This window comes from Helianthus annuus, chromosome 8 (assembly GCF_002127325.2).
Source record: "Helianthus annuus cultivar XRQ/B chromosome 8, HanXRQr2.0-SUNRISE, whole genome shotgun sequence".
Lineage (NCBI taxonomy): Eukaryota > Viridiplantae > Streptophyta > Magnoliopsida > Asterales > Asteraceae > Helianthus > Helianthus annuus.
Window position 1 is genome coordinate 68,411,380 of NC_035440.2, and position 8,984 is coordinate 68,420,363.

The 8,984-nt window shown below is 42.7% G+C and overlaps 1 non-coding gene across 1 annotated transcript; it reads left to right on the top strand.

Annotated features, from left to right (window-relative positions):
* Positions 1-6,582: 6,582 nt before the first annotated feature.
* LOC118481547 lies at positions 6,583-6,688 on the top strand. The gene has a single exon (XR_004865756.1). It is a non-coding gene; the product is annotated as a small nucleolar RNA R71 (small nucleolar RNA).
* The last annotated feature ends 2,296 nt before the right edge of the window (positions 6,689-8,984 follow it).

Below are 8,984 nucleotides of genomic sequence, written 5' to 3' on the forward strand. Positions count from 1 at the left end.
AACTGGCACCCCATGTACCATCCCGATCAACTTCATTTGTGATGGCTTGTTGAAGTTGTGACATTTAAGTGTTGACATCCACTCCTGAATCTCAGTCATAAACAGATTGCTCTTATCTTTGTCAAAACACTTGAGCGCTCCTTCCCAACCCAAAGCACGAAACTTAGCAAACACCCCGAACTGGCCAAACTGGGGTTCGTCAACCTCTTTTTCACAAATGAATGCGGCTGCTTTGTTTTTTAACTTGTTCATGCAGTCATTATAAAGGGTTGGCTGCCAAATCTCAGGTTGGTCGTCCAAAGACCCCGAGTTCCACACCGGTTTATCACTTGGGTCTAACTCCATCTCTTCTTCTTCGCCTTCACTTTCGCTTTCACTAACCCTACCCATATATTGCCTCTTCTTTGATGGTTACTCCTTTTGCTTGCCCTTGCCTTTTGATGAAGATGAACTTGAACCCGCTTTTTCCTTGGTCCTTGCCATTTCCTACACACATGAGGCAAACAACAAAAACAAACACCAAATTAAACCTTATTTTCAAAATCCTCCCCACACTTGCTTGTTATCATGGTTGTAGATGTTAGTGAACCAAAAATATATCAAGAATTTTTCAAAAAATTGGGCATGGTGTCTCTACAATGTAGAGCATCCCAAAAGTTCACTACTTTAACCACAAATCCTACATCTACAACCATCAACCATGTTCAATAATCACTTTCATAATCATATCTTAACAATAAGCAAGTGGGCAAGAACACATAACCTAAATCACCTTGTTCTTCACAATGTATCACCATAATATAGCAAAGTAAGTGTTCATACCTTGTTTCAAGATGGAAGAGTGCTTGTGAAACCAAAAATCCCAAAACCCCCAAATTATCTCAAACTAGGGTTTCAAATTTCGACCCCCCAATTGCGTTTTCTCTGAAATCTCTCCTCACAATCACAAAGCTTGTGAAAAATTAGTCAATTTAGACCAAGATTCCACTTGATTTGGACAGGAATTGAAGGTTTTATGAGAGATGGAAGGTGGAAGAACTATGGAAGTTGTGGGTCTTGAGAGAAGGAAGATGGTGATGGAAAGTGAAAGAGAATGAGTGGATGGGGTATAATTCACGTGACCAGGGTTTGCTTATTAGATTTTATTATATTTTTTTTTATATACACGCGGACCCCAAACGACGGACCTGAATTATCTGCGTACCGTAATTTACGGTCTCACCGTAAATTACGGTGAGACCTGAATGTCACTTCTTGCACCGTAACACAGTAGACTTGCACCGTAAATCCCAACAATTTTCAATGTCCACCGTAAATTACGGTATTACCGTAATTTACGGTAAACACTGAATTTCTAATTCCTTGCCGTAACTCAGTAGGATTGTACCATAAAAGTCTCAAAAAATGATAATGGCCACCGTAATTTACGGCTGTACCGTAAATTACGGTACACGCTGGGCATCTTTGTTTCGCTAAAAATTGAGGTTCTATGTGACAAATTTTTTAGATTTTTTAAGTTTTTCGATTTTTTTTATGTTTTTTAATTTTTTTCAAAAACTTGTAAAAATTACCCTACCCCCTCAAAAATCCCGTGTTGTCCTCAACACAATGTAAGAGCAATTCGCGACCCGAACATCCCCACACTTGTTTCGAACATGGACTTCGAGGAACTATGGCAATTGTGCAAATATACAAAACAAGACAAAACAAAACTACTATGTACACTACCACCAAACCTGGGCCTCTCATGGTTGTTCCTCCTCGACCGGGCGCAAGATGTAGCCCGCTTTGTCAAGCTCCAAGTTGTTGATGTCATTTCCTTCCAAGTACGGCTTCAAGCGGTGACCGTTCACTGTTTGTTGTTTCAACGTTTGCTCATCTTGGATGTCCACATCACCAAATCACCCCACTCTTCGAATAACATACGGACCCATCCATTTGCTTTTAAGTTTGCCCGCGAACATTTTCAATCGAGAGTTGTACAACCAAACTTTCTGCCCCACTTCGAACGTTTTCTTGCGCAACTTCGCATCATGTACTTTCTTTAATTTATCCTTGTAAGCCGATGCACATTCGTACGCCTCATCTCGAATCTCTTCTATCTCGCTCAATTGCAACTTCCTCAACTTACCCGCCTCGTCGTAATCCGCGTTGACTGTCTTGATCGCCCAATGCGCCCGATGCGCCAATTCCATTGGCAAGTGACCACCCTTACCATACACCATCCGGTAAGGTGTTGTGCCAATCGGAGTCTTGTAGGCCGTACGGTACGCCCACAAAGCATCATCCAACTTGCTTGACCAATCCTTTCTATCCGTTCTTACCGTCTTCATGAGGATCTCCTTGATTTGGCGGTTGGACACTTCGACTTGTCCACTCGTTTGCGGATGGTAAGGGGTGGCGACTCGGTGGTTCACGCTATACCTCTTCAATAATTTTCCGAAGTTAAAGTTCTTGAAATGTGAACCACCATCGCTTATAATAACCCGCGGAATTCCAAAGCGAGAGAAGATGTTGGATTGAACAAATTTACAAACAACCGAATGGTCGTTTGTTCGTGTTGCAATAGCCTCAATCCACTTCGAGACATAATCCACCGCCACAAGAATATAAAGGAAGCCATTCGAATTCGGAAACGGACCCATAAAATCTATTCCCCATACATCAAATATCTCTACAACCAAGATTGGTTGTAGTGGCATCTCATCCCTCTATGATATGCTACCCATCTTTTGGCAATTTACACAATTTCGGGCGAACTCAATTGCATCCTTAAAGATAGTGGGCCAATAAAACCCACAAGAAAGTACCCGATAGCCGGTTTTATGCCCACTAAAATGACCCCCGCAAGCGGACGAATGAGCATGAGTTAAGATTTCTAACACTTCCGTCTCGGGCACACACCTCCGTATGACTTGATCCGGTCCGATCTTAAAAAGATCCGGCTCATCCCAAATGTATTGCCTCACTTGGACCATGAATTGTTGTCGACGCTTTTTGGTCCAATCAGTTGGAATGGCACCCGTGGCTAAATAGTTGACATAATGAGCGTACCACGGTGCAACGAAAGTGGAAACGGCTAAGAGTTGCTCATCGGGGAAACTTTCATTGATTTCACTTACATCGTCGGTCCCTTCCACCGGAATCCGAGACAAATGATCCGCAACTACATTCTCGCTTCCCTTCTTGTCTCGGATCTCTAGATCAAACTCTTGTAACAATAAGACCCACCGAATCAAACGCGGCTTCGCATCCTTTTTCTCCATTAAATACCGAACCGCACTATGATCCGAATAAACCACTACCTTGCTTCCCCAAATATACGAGCGAAATTTATCCAAAGCATACACCACCGCTAGTAATTCCTTCTCGGTTGTGGTGTAGTTAAGTTGCGCTTCGGATAAAGTTTTGCTTGCATAGTAAATAACCACCGGCTTCTTGTCAACCCGTTGGCCCAAAACTGCACCAATAGTGGTATCGCTTGCATCACACATTATCTCGAACGGCTTTGACCAATCGGGTGGTTGCAAGATAGGCGCCTTGACCAAGTGTTCCTTCAAAACAGTGAAAGCTTGCATACACTCGTTAGTAAAATCAAACGGGACATCTTTTAATAACAAATTGCATAAGGGTTTGGTGATAACACTAAATCCCTTAATGAAACGTCGATAAAAACCCACGTGTCCCAAGAATGACCTTACACCCTTAACATTTTTAGGAGGTGGCAAAGATGATATTACCCGTATCTTTGCCTTATCCACCTCCATCCCTCTTTCCGAAATCACATGTCCCAACACAATGCCCTCTTGCACCATGAAATGACTTTTCTCCCAACTTAGCACTAAATTTTTCTCAACGCACCTTTTCAAAACCTTTTGCAATTCGTTGAGACAAGCATCAAAAGTAGTGCCAAAAATGGAGAAGTCATCCATGAATACTTCGAGCGACTCTCCAACCATGTCCGAGAAAATACTCATCATACATCGTTGAAAAGTTGCCGGAGCATTACACAAACCAAATGGCATTCGCCTAAAGGCAAAGGTGCCATATGGACATGTGAAGGTGGTCTTGTGTTGGTCATCCGGGTGTATGGCAATTTGATTATAACCCGAATACCCATCTAAGAAGCAATAATATTTTTGACCCGACAATTTTTCAATAATTTGGTCAATAAAAGGTAGCGGGAAATGGTCCTTAGAAGTGGCGGCATTCAATTTCCGGTAGTCAATACACACCCGCCACCCGGTAACCGGTCGGGTGGCAATTTGTTCACCACTTTCACCCAAGCACTATCCGAAATCGGATATATGATTCCCGCATCCAACCATTTAATTACCTCTTTTTTTACTACCTCCCTTAGGTTCGGGTTCAACCGCCTTTGAGCTTCTCGTGTCGGTTTGGCATCTTCGGTTGTGATAATTTTATGCATGACGATGGATGGACTAATTCCTTTGAGGTCGGCAATCGTCCATCCAATAGCACCCTTGTTCGCTTTTAACACCTCCATCAATGCTTGCTCTTGTGCCAATTCCAAATTAGAGGCAATAATGACCGGTAAAGTGTCATTATCCCCTAAAAATACATACTTCAAGTGGCCAGGCAAGTCCTTGAGCTCTAACTTTGGTGGTTCCTCCAACGATGGTTTTGTACCCGAATCGATTTCCACCGGTAGACCCTCGAATTGATGGGTCCACGGTGGTCTACCTTCTTTCATTGCCATAGCATCTTGTGCTTCCTCTTCAACCCGTAGTGCATAAGCATGTACCTGTTCAGAAAAGTCACACAGGCAAATATCCAAACCATCCTCCTCATACTCATGCGGGTTGCATCCATCTACTATGTCTGCCATGAAACACTCATCAACACCGTTAGCATTAGAATTGTTAGTAAAAACATTCAAACGCATTTTTCTGTTTCCAAATGCCATGTCCACTGTACCAAATCTACAATCGATAATAGCATGTGCGGTGCTTAAAAATGGCCGACCCAAAATTATGTTTTGTTGTTGTTTAGGGTCCGCCGATGAGTAATCCAACACTAAGAAGTCCACCGGGTAATAAAACTCATCAATTTTTACAATAACATTTTGAACCATACCCCGAGACAACTTATGAGACAAATCGGCCAAAACAACCGTCGTCTCCACCCTTGCTAATGGACCAAAGTCATATTGGTCGTATAAGCCCCCCGGTAAAATGCTAACTCCGGCTCCGAGATCTAGCAACGCCTTAGCCATTTGAAAATTACCCACTTGCACATTAATCAATGGCGTGCCCGGATCTTGGAGCTTAGGAGGAAGCTCCCCATTCAACACCGCACTCACTTGCCCGGTTAAATCCACCCGCTTAGGCACTTTTTTCTTGTTTTGCCTTTTTTGTGTACATAATTCTTTTAAGAATTTTGCATAAGCGGGGACTTGTTTTATTGCATCAAGGAGTGGGAGATTTATTTTAACTTGTTTGAACATATCCCACATCTCCTCCTTTTGAGGACCTCTTGACACAATAAAATTTTTCTTTCCCGGGTCAAGTAGGGCCGATGGAAATGGAACTTGACTCGGTTCACCCTCAACTTTTTCATTCTTTTCACTTTCACCCAAACCCGGTTTTTTAATAATTGGTTCTTTTGGTTTAACCGGTGAAAGTTCATCATCACTTTCCATTCCCGTGATGTCCTCAACCACCCCCTCGACCAATTCGGGTGACAAATTGGCCTTAAACTCTTTCCCACTTCTTAGAACACTAACATGGTTAATATTAACGTTACCTCGTGACGAACCATGTGAAGGGTTTACCTTAGTGTCGCTTGGAAGTTGACCCTTACCTTTCTTTAATTCCGCCACATCGGTTGCTAATTGACCCATTTGGGTTGTTAGTGATTGGATGCTTTTATCACGAACCTCATCTTTTTTGCATTCGCACTTCATCTAGTTGGTTCCGTTTTTGCATCTCCATTTGCATGCTCTTTAGCATCTCCATCACCTCGTTTCCACCCGAAAGCCCCCCTTGTTCTTGACCCGTTTGATATTGTTTTTGATACCCTTGGTTATTCCCGCCTCGGTACCCACCTTGGTTATTGTAAGATGGCCGTGAACCAAAATTACCTTGGCTACCTTGAAAATTTGGGTTCGCTTGATTTGACGGGTTCCCATATCTAAAGTTCGGGTGATTCCTCAATCCGGGGTGGTAGGTATTAGAATTCATGTTGTTGTAGTTCCTACCACCTCCTCCTTGACCTTGACCTTGAACCGCATGGACTTCCTCGTACTGCCCTTCCAACATCCCTTGGCAGTTTTCAGCCGCATGACCTATTTCATTACACAAAGCACAAACATTATATATTTGGTTAGTGGTTTGAACATTACCATCATCTATGGCGTGCACTTGTGGTCGGTTAGTAGTTGGTCGGGCTCTTCTTGAAGCTTAGGCCTTCCTTTTTGATGTAGTTGCCATGCTTTCCAAAAACTCCCAATCTTCATTCTCATAGTTCGTTCCAAACGTCCCTCCGGTGATAGACATTAGATCACGTGCGTCTTCGGCACTCAACCCCTCATGAAAGGCGTTCATCAACTCCCATAACTCAATTCCATGATGAGGGCAGTTTTTAATCATCATGTTAAAACGCTCAAACGCCTCATGGAACATCTCACCGTGTTGTTGTTGAAAGCTTCTCAATCCCTTCCGCGCATCATTGGTCTTTTGGGCGGTGTAGAATTCATCCAAAAAGGTTTGTTGCATCTCCCCCCATGTATATATTGATGCCGAAGGCAAAGTGTAGAACCACTTCTTTGCCTTATCCTCCAAAGAAAACTGAAATAAGACCAACTTGACTTCATCGGCCGAAAAACCTTGACTCCCAAAAGTGTTGCAAATTGAGTCATAGGCCTCTAGATGGAAATACGGCTCCTCCGTTGCTAACCCTTTGTACTTCGGTAAACTTTGCAACGAGTTTGTTCTTACTTCAAAAGTTCTCCCTTGGTTGTTGTGAGGGATAACCACCGGTGAAGGGTTTTGAGTAATGATTGGCCTGAAATGTGCCTCTATTCCCCTTGCTTGTTCCCTAAGATGCCTTCTTGGAACACCCAATCGACCCCTTGGACGAATAGGACCCATTGGTCTTGGTATAGGCCCTTGTGGTGCAATTGGTTGTTGGGGCATCGGTGGGTATTGATTCGGCCTTTGAAATTGTGGGTGTACATGTTGTGGCCTAACTTGTTGCAATGGAATGGGTTGTTGGATTGGTGGCCCTTGTGGTCTTGTCCGAATGTGTTGTGGTATAATTTGTTGTTGTGGCATTCCACCAACGCTTGCCATTCCTTGAGATTGACTTTGCAAATACCCAAACTCCCCTTGATCACCATAACCTCCATAACCGTACCCATCATCTTCATAACCCTCATAATCTTCAAATCCCTCATCATAACCATCTCCTTGAATTCCCGAGGTCTGCCCAAATGGGATGGTCGAATACTGAAAGCCCGACTGTTGTTGTTGTGGTCTAAAAGATGAAGTAGTATGCACGATAGTTGAATTGGGTGCAATTGTGAAGGTGGATGATGATTGACCCGTAGTTGGGGGAAAGAAGTGAGATAATGGTGGGATTGTGGTGGATGGATCGTAGGTGATGGTAGGCTCAGTTTGAGTGGTGATTGGTTGGGTGGAGTTGGATGGTGTAAATTCTGCAGTGGTATTAGGTAATGTAGTGTTTGGTTATGGTTGGGTGGAAGTAGGTATAAAGGATGAGGACGATTGACTGGTTGTAGGTGGAATCTGAGAATCAGCCATGATGTTTCTCGGTGTGATGGGTGAAGTGGGTGAACCAATGATTTTGTTTTCTCGCACTAAAACTCGGTTTTGTCTTAGCGTTCTTTCAATTTCCGGATCAAACGATAGCGGTGATGACCTGTGAGAGCCTCTAGTATGCATACACCTGAAGTACCTGCACACTAAACACAACCAACGTAAACCCGAAAATAACAAACAAAACTATTAAACTAACACACGTTGCGCACTACTCCCCGGCAACGGCGCCAAAATTTGACGTGATGTCGTGGGTCACGCAAATTTAATCCCCAAACAACTGTAGTTAGTGGTAAAAGGGTATCGAACTCAGGGAGTATGTGGAAAATGTGTCGATTGTATAGCTTTGTATTTAAACTAATATTAAACTAAATTGCAGAAAATTAAAATTCAAGATTGTGGATTGTTGTTTTAGAAAACTAAATTAAGAACTAATTCAAATCAAAGTTGGTTGTAAACAATTAGGAGAGAACAATGATCACCCTAGGTTTCAGTTTCTTTAAACAGTTGTGTGTAATTTCACTAGAAAGAGTTACATAGACATAACTCGTGTATATGTGATTGAAGTGATAAAAGGGAACAAAGTACTCGGATTAGATAACGCGAGGTTGTTTCCCGATGACCTATTAACCAATAACCAACCCTAACCCTTCCCGTGATATCTCGGTTGCCAACGGCACCAAGAACGTACGATTAAGACTAGAAATTGCAATATTGATTAACAAACTACAAACAATCAAACATACACCATGACATTCAAGCAACGCAAGATATCATTCTAGAAATGCAGAAATTAAACACACAAAAGTTTCAGAAACATTCACCTAGGATGATCACCGAAGAGTTTAGCCGGACATAGCTCGGTGAATCATCATCAACATCAAACTATTGTTCATACGAATCAAAAGCACAAACCGAATGATTGAAATTGTTCACAAAACAAGCCACAAGCCAAAATTCGTCCCCCAGGTGTCCAAGAACCGTCCAATCATGAGATAATCCCAAAAGACACTCAAAAACCGATTATATGATGGCAGTTACATTTTTTTCTCGCAGGCTCCACCGTAAATTACGGCTCCACCGTAATTTACGGTGGACATCAATCTGTTACGGCTCCAACAGTCTGTGTTACGGTGGTGAAAAAATGGAAATCAGGTCTACCGTAAATTACGGTAGAACCGTAAT